General features: G+C 35.7%; 1 non-coding gene across 1 annotated transcript; it reads left to right on the top strand.

Moving 5' to 3' along the window:
• The first annotated feature begins 17,961 nt into the window (after positions 1 to 17,961).
• LOC133813681 (small nucleolar RNA R71) lies at positions 17,962 to 18,068 on the top strand. The gene has a single exon (XR_009884686.1). It is a non-coding gene; the product is annotated as a small nucleolar RNA R71 (small nucleolar RNA).
• Positions 18,069 to 18,899: the final 831 nt, after the last annotated feature.

The following is an 18,899-nucleotide window of genomic DNA, read 5'->3' as shown; positions in this document are numbered from 1 at the left end:
ACAGTCGAAGTAAGTGCTAAGCACATGTACAATTATAGCCTCCAACGTGTAATGGTGGAATTTATTAATTAATATAAGCTCCTCCTCAGTTAGTAAACTAGTACTCTTCAAGTATTCCCTAGATGAAGGTTTATCCTTCTTTATAAGAATTTTCAATATGTCAGGTGACAGATGACGGAGATTGTTCTCCGAGAACTCATTATTTTCCTCTATCTTTAACTATAATTTCATTAACATCTCCTTGCTAAGTTCATAATTCTTACACTCATGAAAAATATTAAAAACTAATTCCTTATACAATCCTGATTGAGATTTATTACCTTCATAAACACAATCACTCACCAATAGTTTGTGTAAAAATTTATCCCATAATTCATCTACATAACTATAATTTACCCTAGTAGTGAATGCACGTACACCAACAACCTTTACCCTGGGAATACTGTTAATTTTCATCATTATCTTTATTTCTTTATTTTTAGGATAATGTTTGCCCCATCGTTCTTGGAGATCCCTTATTATGTTCAAAGACACCTCTCCTGGCCCCAACCAATTATTTCTCACATAACTCAAGCTTGCAAATTTCTTATAGTTCATATAAGAGTTCCCTCCTCTAAGACTACACACTCACATCCGTAGTGAACCAGGGATCATTATGGAATTTTTGGGAGAGCCTGAGGCATGCTTTATCATTAAAGAGTCTCCATATTCCCTATGGTATTTTTTTGCCTTCATATTGAATGTTGTTTATCACTTTGAGGTCATGAGAACCTTGTGAATTGATATAAATTATGGCATGTATCGCTGAGGAGACTGGCACGACCAAACATCATCCTAGAAGCAAATTAGCTTACCATTGCCCAACCAAAGTCTAGCCCAAGTCCTGCCTGAAAGTCTCTCTGTACCAAATAATACCAATACCTTTCTAGATGCGGGATATTTTAGAGGTGGGTTGGTCAATCCATTTTTGTCATTGGAGAGGTACTTAGCATCCAAATATGAGCACCATGGATTTTTCTTTTCCTTTTGAAATCTCCATAGCCACTTCATAAGAAGGGCTGGATTGGTTGAAGTCCACCTCCTTCGTTAAGGTGATTGAAAAAAGAAAGACCAACAATTTTTTTTTCATTTTTTGTATAGGATGTTAGTAAAGATGAACATGACGAGGTCTTATTGTATTACCTTTTTAGTTTTTTTGGAAAATTCAAATTTAAATCTATCTCACTCTTGTGGTAATTTCCTCTTCAAATCACATCAAGATGCACTTTGAAGGAGTAGGGAAGGCTACTTTGGGAATTCGGATTATGTTGGGGTCATAAGAGATGGCAATGGTGCTGTCATGTGGAATTGAACAGGTCTCCTCTAGGGATCAAAGATTCACCTTTGCAGAAGCAGAAACTCTCATGCATGGCCATAGTTTTGTCCAAACTATTGATTCTTTTCAAATCATCATATCAAACAAAAAGGGGTTCTCTTAACATGATTAGATGGGCGAATGGTAAGAATCAAGAACCTTGGCGCACTTTATTCTGAGAAAACATTTCTCAATATACGTTGAATTAAAATTCATCATGTGAAGAGGGAAGCGACTCATTTAGCTGATCGCCACCCTAACTTGGGTTTAGGTTGTAGTCTTGTAACACCCTAAACTCCAGGGACCGTTACAGTTTGCATTTTAAGCAATGCTAAACTTGCTAATCAAGTCATTTCGCCATAACCGTGAAACTAACTAGGATTAGCAATTTAGGGTTAAAATTTTTAGTTAAGATACAACCTTTCACTAAAACGTTTACTGTATACATTGGGATCCCAAAAAAATAATTTAAAGGTTAATTACAACAAAATATTTACAACTAGCCGACGTAAGCAGCAAAATAGGGTTTAACCCTAGTTCCTCTTTCAACCCTCGGCCGTGGCGGTCGAGATGCTGCATATGTACACATCATCACCTATGCTCTCCAACTCAAGGATGGTCCAGCTTTCTTTTTCCTTTACCTGCACCACATAGCACCCGTGAGCCAAAGCTCAGCAAGAAAACTTAATATGCTCATGAACAAGTAATAACATGTTACTAAATCATAATAGGCATGCCTATCAGTAATAACCCTACTCATGCATGAAAGCAGGTGCAAATAAATGTTTGTGAAGTCCTACGCTCTGAGTAGATGACAAATAAGTCTCTCGCTCTGATGTAGATGACTAATAAGTCTCTCTGAAGTAAATGAATAATAAGTCTCTATGAATAGTTGACTAATAAGTCACTCTCTAAATAGATGACTAATAATTCTATCACGATTAGATGTCTGATAAGTCTATCTCAGTCAGATGACTGATAATTCTATCTCGATCAAATGACTAATAAGGTCAGATGATTGATAAGTCCATCTCGGTTAGATGACTGATAAGTCTTTCTCGGTCAGATGACTGATAAGTCTATCTCGGTCAAAATAAGTCTATCTCGGAGGTCCCATACCCTCCTAGCCATGTGACGTGTAGGTCACCTTAGCCTTTAGGCTCTGGCTGTAAATAACTAGCCTTTAGACTAGACAAGCGCTTTTAGTTTTCATCGAACATAAGGTCAGTCAAGCATTCCATACTTTTGATGATAATGCTTATGTCGATTAGATCTAATCTTTCCGACTTGCGTTAAACACGCTAATACCGTTCTTGACTCATAAGCCAATACCATACGACCAATGCTCAGTACTACTGCTGAACTTGACTAGTAAGTCATAGCTTCACAGTTACTACCGACACCATTGCCGATTCTGACTAATAAGTCAATGCCATTCACAAGTGAGTAAGATTTTCTAAACATTTGATATGCAATCAATGTCCACATTTAAACACTCAACATGCCTCATGAATAACCATGCATGTCACATATGGGCTGCAGTTTTCTTACCTATGGTTTGAGCGAGAAATAACAAATGAACGACCCTTCAGAACGATCGATCCTTTAATCCCTTAGTGGTCACCAAGTCATAACCAAATATAACTTCCAATTAATGAAATCAACAATAAAAGGTTCTTAACCTAAACCTCACTCCCGGGACCTCGAATCGTACCCAAACGGTGAGTAGATTCGATCCCGAGCCTTAGGAATTGAAACCCTGAGCCAAAATCCCTCAAAAGTTCCCAAAATATGCATCAAGAAAAACAAGGTAGCGCTACAACGTTGCCCCCCTAGCGCCCCAGTGCTACAAGCATGGGAGTTTTGCCCTGGCTAGCACTATAACGCCATCCTTTGGGCGTTTTAGCTCTAGGAGCAGGCAGAATTGCCCTGGTTTTTCCCTCCTACGAGTTTTCCAACCTGAAAAACAAGCTTCCAAACCTCATTCAAACTCCCAATTGAACCCAAAAACCATATACACAAGTTCTAGGCATCACAACCCAAGCAACCCTTGCCAAAAACTTCCATCAATTCCCATTATCCAACTCAAAAAACCAAATGAAAAACAAGGCAAGAAACAGAGTTTTAATGGCTAAAAACTCACCTCAATCTCAGAATCACACCCTTTTCAATGGTAGAACATAACCCTATATCATCAAAGCTTGGTTCCCTTGCTTGGTTCCTCAAAAAGAGCTTCAAAATTCAAGGAGAAATGAAGAAGAAATGATGAACAGGAGAAGAAAAGAAGGGATGCTCTGTTTTCTACAGCCTTCCAAGCTTCTAATGGCTGATATACATCCCTTAGGGTCAAAAGACTAAAATGCCCCCAAGCCTATCTAAAACCCTTAACAGACACCAAGGGCAAAATTGTCCTTTTCCGCCTATCTCGTTAACCATAATTAACACCCTCCAATTCCTGTTATTCCCAATATTCTCAAATGCTAATAAATCATATCCCATTACCCTTTAATCCTCGGTAATGTTCTAATCCTCAAATTACCCTGAGACTCACCCCGAGCCCCGAAATTAACCCCGTTATGACCAGACCGATAACTTGCATTCAAAGATCGTCTCATGCTGAATGGCTCGAACAAATCCACATTATAATGTGGTATTATTCATAATTCACCAACCATGCATGAACATACACAATTACGCCCTCAATAAGCCAAATTACCAAAATGCCCCTGTCATGAAATGGGGACCCACATGCATGCATTTATCATCATATAATAATATAATTTACATAAACATGCATATAATCATTTAATGGCATAATAAATCAATTACGGCCCTCCCAGCCTCCTAATTAAGGTCCTAAACCTTATGAGGAAATTTGGGTCATTACAAGTCTTGTAGTCAGTTGATGGGAGGTCTTCCATTCTAGTTCAGAAGAGATTTGAATTTCACTCTTTCCCCCACAACTCATCTCTCTCGAACTTGTTCACTCTTCAACTCAGCGCTTTATACAATGTTGTTAGACCATACCTTAATCGTAAATTAAAAAAAATCACTCCTAATGCCTATGATATATGGAAAGACATTCATGGCTATGTCTAAGGATATATACAAACATTATGACTCCTTATTAGGTGTCAGAGAATCAAGATTAATAGCCTCGCTAGTTTGGGATTTCTTTAAAGATGAATACTCAAACATAGTCAATCTCATGAATTTGATTGGTAATATATCATGGTTGTGCTCACTCAAAGGTGCTCCAACCCAGTACTATACACCTATGATTACAACACTATAGAACTATCATAAATAAAAAATAGTTAATATATGGATCTATGATCGTATTTCTAATTATTGTACAAAATTCATCAGTTTTATTTTTAAAAATCAATTTGGTTCTAATAACGTTGGTGTGATCAGGCCTAGGTATAAGAGTCCAAACATCATTTCTAGAAAAAATTTCCAACTCTTCTTGCATTGTATTAATCCAGGAATTATCACACAAAGCCTCTTTCACATTTTTAGGCTCAAGTGATGAAGTAAAACACACAAATTGAACAAGATTCACATACCTTCTTCTTGTAACCATACTATCCTCAACGTTACCAAGAATGAGGTCAGCAGGGTGATTCTTTTTTACTCTGGCAGAAGAATCTCTATGAATTGAGTATGTGATAATTTCTTGACCCTCCTTCACTGGTTGTCCAGTGGTTGTTGGAACAAATTTAGTTTTCGTTACAACTGTTTCTGAAAATGTGGGCACAAAATCACTTCCAGTCACATCAGATGATTCTTTTTTAGTGTTTACATCAATTAACCTGTCAATTTCTTCTTCACTAGAATATTCAGAAAAATATTTCAAATCATCAACAAAAACGTTAGCAGATGCCATAAAAGTTTGAGTTCTCATGTTATAAACACGATAAGCTCTACTATTAATGGAGTACCCAAGAAAAACACCCACATCACTTTTGGCATCAAATTTGCCGATATTTTCTCAATCCCTAAGGATGTAACACGCACAACATGAAAATAACTTACGTTAGGTCTTCTACCTTTCCAAATCTCATATGGAGTTTTTGTAGTACCTAGTCGTAAGAACACATAGTTGATTATCTAACACGAAGTGTTAATTGCCTCAACCCACAATATTTTTAAAGTTTTTTGTTATTCAGCATTACCCTAGCCATTTTTTGTAGGGTCCAATTTTTCCTTTCAACTAGTCCATTTTGTTTAGAAGTTTTGGGCGTTGGAAACTCATGAGAATTACCTAGAGATTTATAAAAATCATCATAAACAGTATTCTTAAATTCTTTACCGTGATCACTTCTGATTCTCACAATCTTTCCTATGTTGCAACCTTTTTCAACTCTTAATTTTATGCAAATAGTTTTAAAAGCATAAAAAGTATCAAATTTTTCTTTTAAAAAATCGACCCAGTAAAACGAGAAAAATCATCAACACATACAAAATTGTATATTTTTCCATTAATACTACAACCTGTATAGGACCCATGAGATCCATATGCAATAGTTCAATAACGTTTGAAGTATTATTTCCTATAACACATTTGTGAGAATTTTTCAATTGTTTCCCCAACTGACAAGGTTCACACTTACCAATAGATTCTTTAACCAATTTGGGTAGACCACGAACAAGACCTGCATTGTAATTTTCTTCAAATTTTTTAAATTAGTTTGATCGAGTTTTTCCATAAGTCAGTTGTATTACCTATGGCCGAATGACATGTGAGTGTTTGTGAAAATGTATAACAATTGTCAAAAGATCTATAAACTTTCAATATACTCATACTATTTTGATCAACAACATTGCAATCATCACGATAAAAGTTAATTGTAAAGCCTTGAAAAAAAACTTAAATTATGCTAATCAAATTAGCTTTAAGCCCTTCAATAAGTAAAACATTTTTCAATTTTGGAAACCCATCAAGATTTAGGGTACCTTTTCCAACAATGTTCCATGTCATACCATCACCAAAAGTTACAGCACCATATTTCAAAGATTTGAAATTGGTGAGTATACTTGCATCACCTGTCATATGTGTAGAACATCCACTATCAAAATACCAAGAATTAGAAGCACAAGTTTTATGACAAGTAAACACAGCAAGACACTTTAATTCTTTTTTCTTTACCCAAATCTTTTCGGGTGGTTTTCCCACAACCTGTTTTGTTTTACTATAATGATTGAGATAATTATTTTTGAAAAAAACTATCATAGTAAAAGACCTAGGTCAAATGTGTTCTTTTACACCGCAAAAATGACAAGTTGGAACAAAGTACCCAGTTTTTCTTTTTTGTAAAACTAGGTCTGTTTAGCAGAAGTTGAAATAGGCTGTACATTTGTAGCATCAACAACCTGAGATGTACCTGTAGAAATGTCAATGGTTGAACCAGTAGTAAAAACTCCAGATTTAACAAAAAATGGTTTTGCTTTTATATTTGGACCCATCTGATCCTAATCCAGAAAAGTTACCGGCCTTTTGCCCTACACATATTACATCATCCAAAATCATAGAATTCAGATTAAGCATTTTCACACCTTTAACCAAGAGATTAATTTCTTTTAATAATCGCTTGATTTCAGAGTCTTTGTCAATAACATCATTTTCAAGATTTTTCACAATATTTTGATCGTGAAAATATGTATATATGCAAGTGCACGCAATTGATTCAAGTAATATATGATAAGTAAAATATCGTTCCCTTGAATACTATCTTCCAAGTACCATTAATTGTTCTTTAAATTTCTATTTGGCAACTAAGAATTTGATTTTTGAATTTAATTTTAAATATGAAAATACTTAAAAAAAAAACTAAATAGAAGATTTAAATCACTATGAAAAAGACCTAGGGTGTTAACTTCATCAACTTTTCATTCTACTAATTGTATTAATCAATTCTAGATTTCTTTCTTTCTATTCTAATAGCAGGTTAACATAAATCGATTCCTATTCTTTTTCAAGATATAAGATCTCGGCCTATATGCAGGTTTTCTACATCTCTGTGATAAACTTAAACATATAGAAGACATTAAGCATGGAAACCTAATTAATTACACAAGTCATACATGTACTTTCGTCCAATATGCAACCTATGTCTATATAATGATAGCATATTCAATTCTCATCTTTCGAATTTTGAATCAAAATCATTAAATCAAGCAAATAGTGATCAACTATTTACTAGCATTAAACACACATTATATAGATTAGAATAGAGAAGAAAAATCAAAAGCATATCATAATTCAATTAGATAGAAATCCAAGTGACTACATTAAACCCTAGGTAAAAATTGTTTAGTTCATATCAGACATGACTAAATCAACAAAATAATTATTCATAAACTTGAAGAAGAAATAAAAATATGAAACTACAGGATTTTTAACCTAAGAACCACAATTATTCTCTAAAAAAACGTAGTTAAAAAGTGACCTAATCACTTAATTAAACCCTAAACACGAATTTATAGTAAGAAATTTAAAGCTTCTGATTTTTTCTTTGTGCGGGCCGCGGCTTGGCCTTTTTCTGAGTCGCGGCCCGTGTCTATTTTGGCCCTTTTTTCTCGTATAATAGCTTCAGGTGCCGCAACTTTAGATTTTCAAGTCCCGGCCCGTGTCTAACTTTCCCCTTAAATTAAGCCTTTGTTTCCCTCTTGAGTCGCGATTTGTAAGCCCAAGTCGCGACACTAACTCTTTCCAGCAAACATATGCGCCTCTGTCTTCACCTTAACTCGCGACTCATAAGTCCAAGTCGTGACTTTAATTAAAAAATTTCTTAGATTTGATCGTTCAACTCATCTCTTCGTCAAAACCCATCCTTTAAGCATCCTTGGTATCATTTTTAGTCCAATAACCGCCAAAAGCCTCATTTTTCCACCATTTAACTTCTTTTTGCATTTTTCTCGTGATTCATCACACCAACCTACAACAAATACAAACAAAAGCGTAATCTTACACAAAACACACATAAACACTCAAGATTACCACAAAAACACTTTCTAAAATGACCCTAAAATGAAGTTATCAAACTCCCCTAAACTTACTCTTTGTTCGCCCTCGAACAAAGGACTCAAAACAAACCTAAATTCTAACAACATGAACTATACCAACAACAACAATTATGCCTTAAAATCATGAATGTTAGTCATATAATTCTCAAAAAACTACTCAACAGTTTGTTCAATCTAGAATTTTGATCAAAACACTTCATCACACCAACCTTAGTCTACTAACATTTTGGGTTATCAACTAATGATCATTAAATAAATTAATTTGAAATCAATTATGCTCACCAAATTTCTTTCCTAATTGATCCATTCAAACCAAATAATTCCAAAAGCTCACTTACTTCATATTCTCCACTAATATAAATCATGATATGCATAAGAATCAATAGGACTTTTATAGACTTGTAATGATAGCTCGGGTAAAGGTAGATGAAAGATGAATTTTTAAGCTCACTTTACTATATGCACATGACCAAAACTTACCAACTTTATTTCCACAAGAATACAATCCCAAAATCCCCTCTCTTACTTATTTTTTTTTCTTCTTTACAGAGATACATATTGATATTTTTTTTTCAATTATAACTACACTCCCCCAAACTTGATTTTTCTTATGTACTCATATTGGGAGTGTATTGAAATATCTTTCATCATTTTATTTTCTTTTCTCTTTTTTTTATATATCCTCTCTAGATTTTTCACTTTCACTTTCTAAACCCACTCAAATCACCATTTGTTATCCCCATAATTTCAGTTTGATGATGTGGCAATCAGAAGTGACAAGTGGCAATGCATGGTTAGTAAAATGGCACATTTAATAGTCAATAAATGTGTTGGCTTTTCGGAGTTGTGACAAAGTGATCTGACCGATCTGATAGAATTTATGTCCGACCGGTGAAGATTTTTGACTGACCAGTCACCTGTCTTGGCCGACCAGTTAAGTGTTTGGCCGACCAATTAGGTGTTTGGCCGACCGGTGGAGTGCATGGCTGACCGATGAAGTATTTGGCCGACCGGTGGAGTGCATGGGCGACCAGTGAGGTGTTTGGCCGACCGGTGGAGTGCATGGTCAACCAGTGAGGTGTTTGGCCGACCGGTGGAGTGCATGGCCGACCAGTGTGCATGGCTGACCAGTTAGGTGTTTGGCTGACCGGTGGAGTGCATGGCCAACCAGTGAAGTATTTGGCTGACCAGTGGAGTGCATGGCTGACCAGTGAGGTATTTGGCCGACCGGTGGAGTGCATGACTGGCCAGTAAGGTGTTTGGCTGACCGGTGGAGTGCATGGCCGACCAGTGAAGTATTTGGATGACCGGTGGAGTGCATGGCCAACAAGTGAAGTGTTTGGCCGATCGGTCTTTCTTCAAGGAGTGAAGTTGGCCGACTAGACATATCATTGTTATGCAAGCGAAGTTCCAGTAACGACTTCGGCTAGAATTAGTCGTACCTACGCGGGAATCTCTCATTTTATCCCAAAGAAGTCGCATATTGTTGTATTTTAAATGTTATTATTAATTAAATATTGTGAGAGTAACAGAAATGACCCGGTCAAAGGGAATATCTAATGTATGATCCATGAGCCTATAAATAAATGGCTCATGGCATCATTTTGGGGATCAAATCCTTTTAGACTGAAAAAAACTCTCTAGTTTGGGGGACTTTGGGATTGTTACTTGGGGTATTCTTGGGGCATTATCTGAGAGATTTTAGAGAGAGAAACTATGTATTTTTCTACTTACACTTAAGAAACTCAGTTGGCTCAAGTGCATCTGACCTTAAGTGTAGGATATATATCACAACTCCAAGTGGGTTAGGCTATTACCAATAAATTGGGGGCTAAACCACTATAAACTTCTCAGTGTCGTATTTTTCTCTTGAAGGTTTATTGTAGTCTTGACGTCTACTCGCTGTTGGCCAAAATCGTGGTCACACCATTAAACTCCATTACACATCAATCCCCATAAGTATTTCTCAACCATATGCTCATAATATATTAGAGACGGATATAACCAATGGGCAAGTATTAGGCTTAAATGACGGTTTTAGAACAAAAAGGATACAAAATTAGGCTAAAAAAGGGTAACCAAAGGATCAAGTAATAATTTAAGGTTGGCAAGAAAAGCTAAAAAAATCCAATTGATAGCCTAAATCATATTCCTAAGCATACATGATATATTATTTCACCTCAAATGACAAGTAAGCAAGTTCTAGAATAGTTGAAAATAATTTTCACTTCCCATTAATCATTCCACTAACCAATTTAGCAAGCATAATCAATATCAAAAACATAAATTTAACATCGTGACAAAATATTCAACAAATGTTATCTAAACTAAAATGAATTGACGAAGTGTTTAATCAAGCACACATATTTTGTTTCAGATTTCATTTTCTTTGAATTATACTCATAACATTCATTTTATTCTCTTCGACAATTGTTGTCAATTTTCATTCATGTTGGTACCAAACTAGACACACTAAAACTTTAAACACTAACACAAACATATCACACAAAACATCACTAAAAGAAAAATAAACTCCCTCCCCAAAACTTAAACTAAACATTGTCCCCAATGTTTAAAAATAAGTAAAGAAAAGAAAACTTACTTGGTGCGAATCACTTCAGAATGGTGGTGGGTCTAGAAATGGATGCCAAGGCGGTGGATAAGGGAAGTACTTCCAGTCCGCCTCTTGGTTCGACCATCGATAAACCAGCTCGTTCTTCCTATCAACTTGATCTCGATGGAAATCATGAAGATCGCCCAAATAATTATGCGTGTGCTGGTTCTGCTAAATGATGTAATCGAGTCTGGCCAAGTGTGGATCCGGTGGAGCCTCCACTACCAAATATTTAGGGTATTCTTCTCTTCTTTCCTCTTCAGCTACTCTCACTCCCTCTATTTAATCAGTAGCTAGTATGGGCTCCTCAACTGCTTCTCCTTCCCTACCAACTCTTACATTTCTGGGTATCGATATTGGTGGCTCTAAGGTTGGGGCATTACATTTATTCACTGTAGCCCGAGAAATAACCCTCACAGCCTTCCTAAAAATATCACTAGGATATTTCAGCACCTCCAAAATCTCACATAGACCAGTAATCATGGAGCCATGCCCCAACCCAACAGTAGTAGTCATGCGACTTATATCCCTAATGCTCTGGCGAATAACTCACCTAATGTGAATCGAAAGCCCTGTCATAATGGCATATACAAAAAGACACTTATTAGTACCCACTTCAGATAAGTGGGTGTTTGGCATAAGTCTTGTACTCACAAAAAGAGTCCAAGCTTTAGCTACGACACTCATTTGGTATCTTCGTAAATGTTTTGGCTCCCCATTCTGGATAACAAATGAAGCACCAAGAATTCCTAAGGCCTTAGTCTAGTTTACCTCACTATGATATGCTAATTGATAATACTCATCCTCTTCTTGAGTTAACATAGGTACATTAAATAAAGCATCAATATTCTCAATATCACCTTCAATTGAAACACCCCTAACAAACACCTTTCTATTTACAGACCCAGGAAAATTAGCGTAAAACTCATAAACCAAGGAGCAATTGGCTTTTGGAATTTTTTCGTCCACAAACAATTGCCAACCTCGGCGTAAAATTTCATTCCTAATAATATGATAAGTGTCATTAGGGTATAATTCTTCTTTAATGTCCACCCCGCGCTCTTGAATAACTTGCCTTTGGGATAGCCTTTGATAAAGATCATGGGCATCCTTATTAATGAAGCGCGTGCGATCATATTCTAAAATGGGCTGAGGTGCTGGCAGATTTGGCTGGGGTTGGGGTGGTTGGGAACGGGATGAGGAAGGCCGATTAGTATTCATTGAAGATGGTTGTTTCCTTGGCCCCACACCTTCACAATTTTTTGCAATAATAAACACAAAAATTTCTACAGCACTTCCCCTAAAATTATGAAATTTCCTTACTAAAATCTCCCAAAATTATCACCTAATAAACCAACAAACAGTCCAAAAGAATCCCAGGCAATCTCTTAATATAAATGCAATTCAAGGAAAACTTCAAAAAAGAAAAACTTACAATTATTGCAAGTTGAAAAATCTGCCACTTTTGAGCCTCCTTCAATCCCTTACTAAACACCAATATTACACAAATTAGGGTTAGCAAAAATAATAATGGAAGAAATCAATAAGAACTATGAAGTAGAAATGAGACAAATAGATGAAGAAAATTTGAAATAGAGGGAAAGAGGGAAAATTTGTAGAGTTTTTTTCTTAAGGAAATATGAGTTGAAATGAGAGAATTTGAAACAAATGAGAAAAAGGGTTCAGAAAAATGAGTTTAAACCCTCTTTATCCTGTGTGACACAGGCGCACCACGACCCAGCTTGGGCAAGTCGCGGCCCGCCTCAAAATCCTTCAGAATTTTAACTGTTCAAGCGCCGTGACTCAGCTTGGCAAGTCGCGACCTGCCTCAAATTCCAAAAAATGATATCTCTCTGTTTCAGCCTAGAGCCGTGACCCGCCTCCTCTTCATTTTTCCAATGCTCTCTAACTTATGTAATGTCTCGACTTGCTAATTCAAGTTGCGACTTGGCCCAATGACTAATTGAAAAACTCATTTTTTTCACGAATTTTACAACCTTTATACTGAAAAAAATAAATAAAATAAAAATAACTAAACTTTACAAAATCCAAAATAAAATTGTCCACTAATAAAAATTCAAAACAAAAAATAAAATAAAATATAGGAATGCCTCCTATAGCGCTGTCGTTAACGTCATTTAGCTGGACGCTGAACACCCCATTTAGAGGGGTTCCAAAACTATAACGATTTACACTTTTCCATTGGTCCTTCCAAATAATGCTTTAACCTCTGACCATTTACTTTAAAATTTCCTATTTTCTCGCTCTGAATTTGTACTGCTCCATAAGGTAATGATATGACAACTATAAACATCCCGACCATCCAGACTTTAGTTTTCTTGAATAAAGTTTTAATCTAGAATTAAACAACAGAACTTTATCTCCCGGTTGGAAATCCTTTCTTCTTATTCGTTTATCATGAAAAGCCTTAGAATTTTCTTAAATATTTGCATTTCCATAAGCTTTGTTTCTAAAATCATCAAGCTTACTCATTTCGAGAAGCCTATTCTGCCTAGCCATAAATAAGTCAACATTCAACTTTTTCACTGCCCAATAAGCTCAATGCTTAAGTTCAACTGGTAAATGACATGCCTTCCCAAACACCAATTGATATGGAGACATACCAATCGGAGTTTTAAAAGCTGTGCGATATGCCCATAGTGAATCATCAAGATTTTCGACCAATCTTTCCTTGATGTGTTGATAGTTTTCTCTAAAATACTTTTAATTTCTCGGTTTAACACCTCAGCTTGACCATTAGCTAATGGATGATAAAACAGAGCTTTTCTGTGATGAGCTCCATAACGAGCACATAAAGATGTGAATGATTTATTACAGAAATGACTACCTCTGTCACTAATAATAGCTCTTGGAGTACCAAACCGAGTAAAAATATTCTTATGTAGAAATTTAAGTACCTCCTTACCATCACAAGTAGGAGTTGCTACAGCTTGTACCCATTTAGAAACATAATTTACTGCTAGCAAAATATACTTATTATTATAAGATGATGGGAAGGGTCTCATATGATCTATACCCCACACATCAAACAACTCAACCTCTAGAATTCCAGTCATTGGTATTTGATCTCTACTAGATATATTACCAGTCCTTTGGAAATGATCACAACTCTTAACAAAGGCATTAGCATCTTTAAAAAACACAGGCCAATAAAGCCCACATTACAACACTTTTGCTACTGTCTTGTTCCCCCAAAGTGACCACCACAATGTAAAGTATGGCCATGAGTAAGTATGGAAATCATTTCTTCTTCCGGGACACATCTTCTAATCACTTGGTCAGCACAATGACGAAAAAGAATGGGCACATCCCAACAATAATGCTTAACTTCCGAATAGAACTTTTTTAGTTGCTGCCTTGACATGTCAGGAGGCACAACCTTAGCTACCAAATAGTTAACATAATCTACAAACCATGGTACTTTCTCTTCACATTCAATTGAAAATAATTGTTCATCCGGAAAATTTTCATCAATTGACTTTTCTTTTGCACTATGTTCATTTTCTTTTTCCAATCTAGATAAATGATCAGCAACTATATTTTCTGCCCCTTTCTTATCACGAATTTCCATATCAAACTCTTGCAATAATAAAACCCATCGAATCATACAAGGTTTAGCATCCTTTTTAGTTATAAGATACTTAATAGCTGAATGATTTGTGTAAAATATCACCTTATTTCCAATTAAATATGGCCTAAACTTGTCAAATGCAAAGACTATTGCAAGTAATTCCTTCTCAGTAGTTACATAATTTAGTTGAGCATCATTCAAGATTCGAGTAGCATAATAAATTGTTCTAAATACCTTGTCAACTCCCTGTCCAAGAACTGCTCCTACTGCATAAACACTAGCATCACACATTAATTCAAAAGGAATTTCCCAATTTGGAGATACAACAATTGGAGCAGAGACTAGTTTTTCCTTCAATGTATTAAATGCCTTTAAACACTCAGAATCAAAATCGAATACCACACCATTCATAAGTAAGGTAGATAAGGGCTTTGAAATTTTTGAAAAATCTTTTATAAACCTCCTATAAAATCCAGCATGGCCCAAGAATCTTCGAATCCCTTTAATAGATACTGGTGGAGGAAAATTTTCTATTGTTGATATCTTACCCCTATCAACTTCAATTCCATGGCGTGAAATTTTGTGGCCCAAGACTATTCCTTCTATCACCATGAAGTGACATTTCTCCCAGTTTAAAATTAAATTTGACTCCTCACATCTTTTCAAAACCCTTTCCAAATTAAGTAAACATCCATCAAAAGAGGGTCCACAAACTGAAAAGTCATCCATAAAAGTTTCCATATCTTTTTCCACCATGTCCGAAAAAATTGACCTCATACATCTTTGAAAGGTGGCAGGAGCATTACAAAAACCGAACAGAATCCTCCTAAAAGCAAATGTTCCATAAGGGCATGTGATGATATAGGAATTTGATGATATTCAGAATATCCATCCAAGAAACAGTAATAAGGATGGATGGCCAATCTATCTAACATTTGATCAACGAAAGGTAAAGGAAAATGGTCCTTCCTAGTGGCTCTATTTAGTTTACGGTAATCAATAAAAATTCTCCACCCCATCACCGTACGAGTTGGAATAAGTTCGTTATTATTATTTTTAACAACCATCATACCACATTTCTTTGGAACTACCTGAACAGGACTAACTCAAGCACTGCCAGATATTGGGTAAATTACTCCAGTGTCTAACCATTTAAGAATTTCTTTCCTTACCACTTCTTTCATTGAAGGATTTAGCCTCCTTTGAGCATCAATACTAGGCTTACTATCCTCCTCCATTAATATACGATGCATTACTATCGAAGGACTAATACCTTTAATATCCGCTAAAGTCCTCCAATTTCTAGCATCAATACTAGGCTTACTATCCTCCTCCATTAATATACGATGCATTACTATCGAAGGACTAATACCTTTAATATCTGCTAAAGTCCATCCAATTGCTAATTTGTGAGCCCTTAATACCCTCAGAAGTTTCTCTTCTTCAATCTCAGATAAAGAAGATGAAATAATAATTGGGAGAGTATCATTCTCACCTAAATAAACATACTTAAGATGATCAGGTAAGGTCTTTAAGTAAATAACTGGTGGCTTTTCAATGGATGGAAAATGTCTCTCAGGAACTTGCTCTAATTCCTCATATTTATTTTTATATATTTTCCCTAATAAATTCAACCACTTAACATACTCACCAGCTTCAATACCAGCATACTCTTCAGGACTTTCTATCATACTCAACTCCAGTGGATCTTTAATAGACTCAACCCCTTTAATTGGTTCCTCCAATACATTAACACAAAAGCAACTGTCACAAGCTGAAGGATATTTCAAAGCTTTGAAAACATTAAAAACAACTTCATCTCCTTGTACCATAAGCCTTAATTCTCCTTTCTGAACATCTATTAATGCTTGCCCAGTGGCTAAAAATGGTTGTCCTAATATAATAGGCACATCCTCATCTTCCTCCATATCTAATACAATAAAATCCGCTGGGAAAATGAACTTTTCTACCTTTACTAGAACATCTTCTATAATACCTCTGGGATGAGTTAAAGAACGATCAGCTAATTGGAGAGTAACATAAGTTAGTCTAGCTTCCCCTAAACCAAGTATTTTAAATACAGACAGCGGCATTAAATTTATACTTGCACCTAAATTACATAAAGCTCTCTCACAATGAAAGTTTCTAATAGTGCAAGGTATAGTAAAACTGCCCGAATCCATTAACTTTTGAGGAAGCTTCTTTTGAATAATTGCACTACACTCTTTAGTTAATGCAACCGTTTCATAATCCTCCATTTTTCTCTTATTAGACAATATCTCCTTCATAAACTTCACATAACTAGGCATTTTTTCTAGAGCCACTGCAAATGGGATGTTAATATGAAGTTTCTTAAATACTTCAAGGAATTTGGAGAATTGTTTGTCAAGATTAGCCTTTCGAAACCATTGAGGATATGGAATTTTTGGTGTGGGCTCAGAATATTTTGGTTTTTCTGGTTTTGGAAGGTCTTCAGTAACCTCCTCTTAAATCGGACTAGTAACTTGTTGTTTATTTGTATTCTTCCCTTTCTCTTCAACTGTAGGTCCATCATACTTAGTCCCACTCCTCAAAGTGACTGCTTGACATTGTTCTTTAGGATTTACCTCTGTGGAACTAGGCAAATTTCCTTGTTGTCTACTAGAAAACAATTGAGCCAATTGACCTATTTGTGTCTCCAAACTTCTAATGGAAGACCTTGTCTCTGTCATGAATTGATTTAATTAGTCTGGTTGAATTGTTGGTGGGTTCATTTGAGGAGGTGGTGGATGAGATGGGCATGGGTTTAGATCATAATATGGTCTAGCATGTAATCCAAAAGTTGGTTGATGAGGTGGTTGTTAAGGTAGGTACTGTGGATATTGTGGTTGTAACCCTTGATTATTTTTCCAAGACATATTAGGATGATATTTCCAGATAGGTGTATAGGAATTTGAGTAAGTATTGGTTGCAGATATTGAAAAATTACCTATAACCTGTGCCTGTTCCAAGGGCATATTGTTTACATTTGTTGAGAAACTAGCTGTGCTCGGGCATTATTCATAAGAATGAGGTCCTCCACAAATCTCACAACTCATAACATTCTGTACTTGCATTGCTTGTGTGGTGAGATTAGTTTGCTGCATTTGTTTGGTTAGAGATGCTACTTGAGCGGTCAATAGCGCTATTGGATCAACTTCTAAGACTCCCGCTACTTTCTTATTATCTCGCTCAGTAGGCCAATTATAATTATTCATAGCCATCTCTTCCAACAGTTCGTACGCTTCATTCACACTTTTTCTCATAAATGCCCCTCCTGATGCTGCATCTATTATCGTTCTTGTATTTCCTCCCAAGCCATTGTAAAAAGTATGAACTAATAGCCACTTCTCTATTCCATGATGTGGACATCTCCTTTGCAATTCCTTAAATCGTTCCCATGCATCATACAAAGACTTCCCATCCATTTGATGGAAGTTGTTAATCTCTCCTCTAATTCTAGCTGACATGGCAGGAGAAAAATATTTACCAAGAAACTTCTGAGCCAAATCTTCCCAAGTAAGTATAGAATTGGGTTGTAATGAATTCAACCAACTCTTAGCTCTGCCCCTTAGTGAAAATGGGAATAGTCTCAATCGTACAACATCATTACTCACCCCATTCATTTTAAATGTTGCACATAACTCCAAAAAGTTTGTGATATGTAGATTTGGATCCTCATTTGGTAACCCCCCAAATTGTACACAATTTTGTACCATCTGAATAATTGAGGGTTTGATCTCAAAATTATTATCCTCAACAGTTGGAGGACAAAAGCTTGAATGTATCCCCGTAACAGTAGGGAGTACATAATTCCTTAATGGTGGATCAGCTTCAGTTGCATTACCCATATTTGCATTATTGCTGACAATATTATTTGCGTTCTCAGCCATGGTAAAGTCCAACATTTTCTTTATCTTGCGATTCTTTCTACACGTATTCTTAATTTCAAGATCTATTGGTATGATTTCCTTTTTCTACTTCCTCGCATATACCAACTATCCCTGAAACACAATATAACCTTGATCCAAATAAATATTAAACAATAAAAAATATAAAAATACCAAATTAGAACAAATAATAATTAACTATGATATTGGAAATTAAGTCCCCGAAAACGACGCCAAAAACTTGTTCGTGAAAATATGTATATACGCAAGTGCACGCAATCGATTCAAGTAATATATGATAAGTAAAGTATCGTTCCCTTGAAGACTATCTTCCAAGTACCACTAATTGTTCTTTAAATTTCTATTTGGCAACTAAGAATTTGATTTTTTAATTTAATTTTA

This window comes from Humulus lupulus, chromosome 1, assembly GCF_963169125.1.
Source record: "Humulus lupulus chromosome 1, drHumLupu1.1, whole genome shotgun sequence".
Classification (NCBI taxonomy): domain Eukaryota; kingdom Viridiplantae; phylum Streptophyta; class Magnoliopsida; order Rosales; family Cannabaceae; genus Humulus; species Humulus lupulus.
Note: the sequence above shows the minus strand (reverse complement) of the source record. Positions and strands in the feature narration are given on the sequence as shown.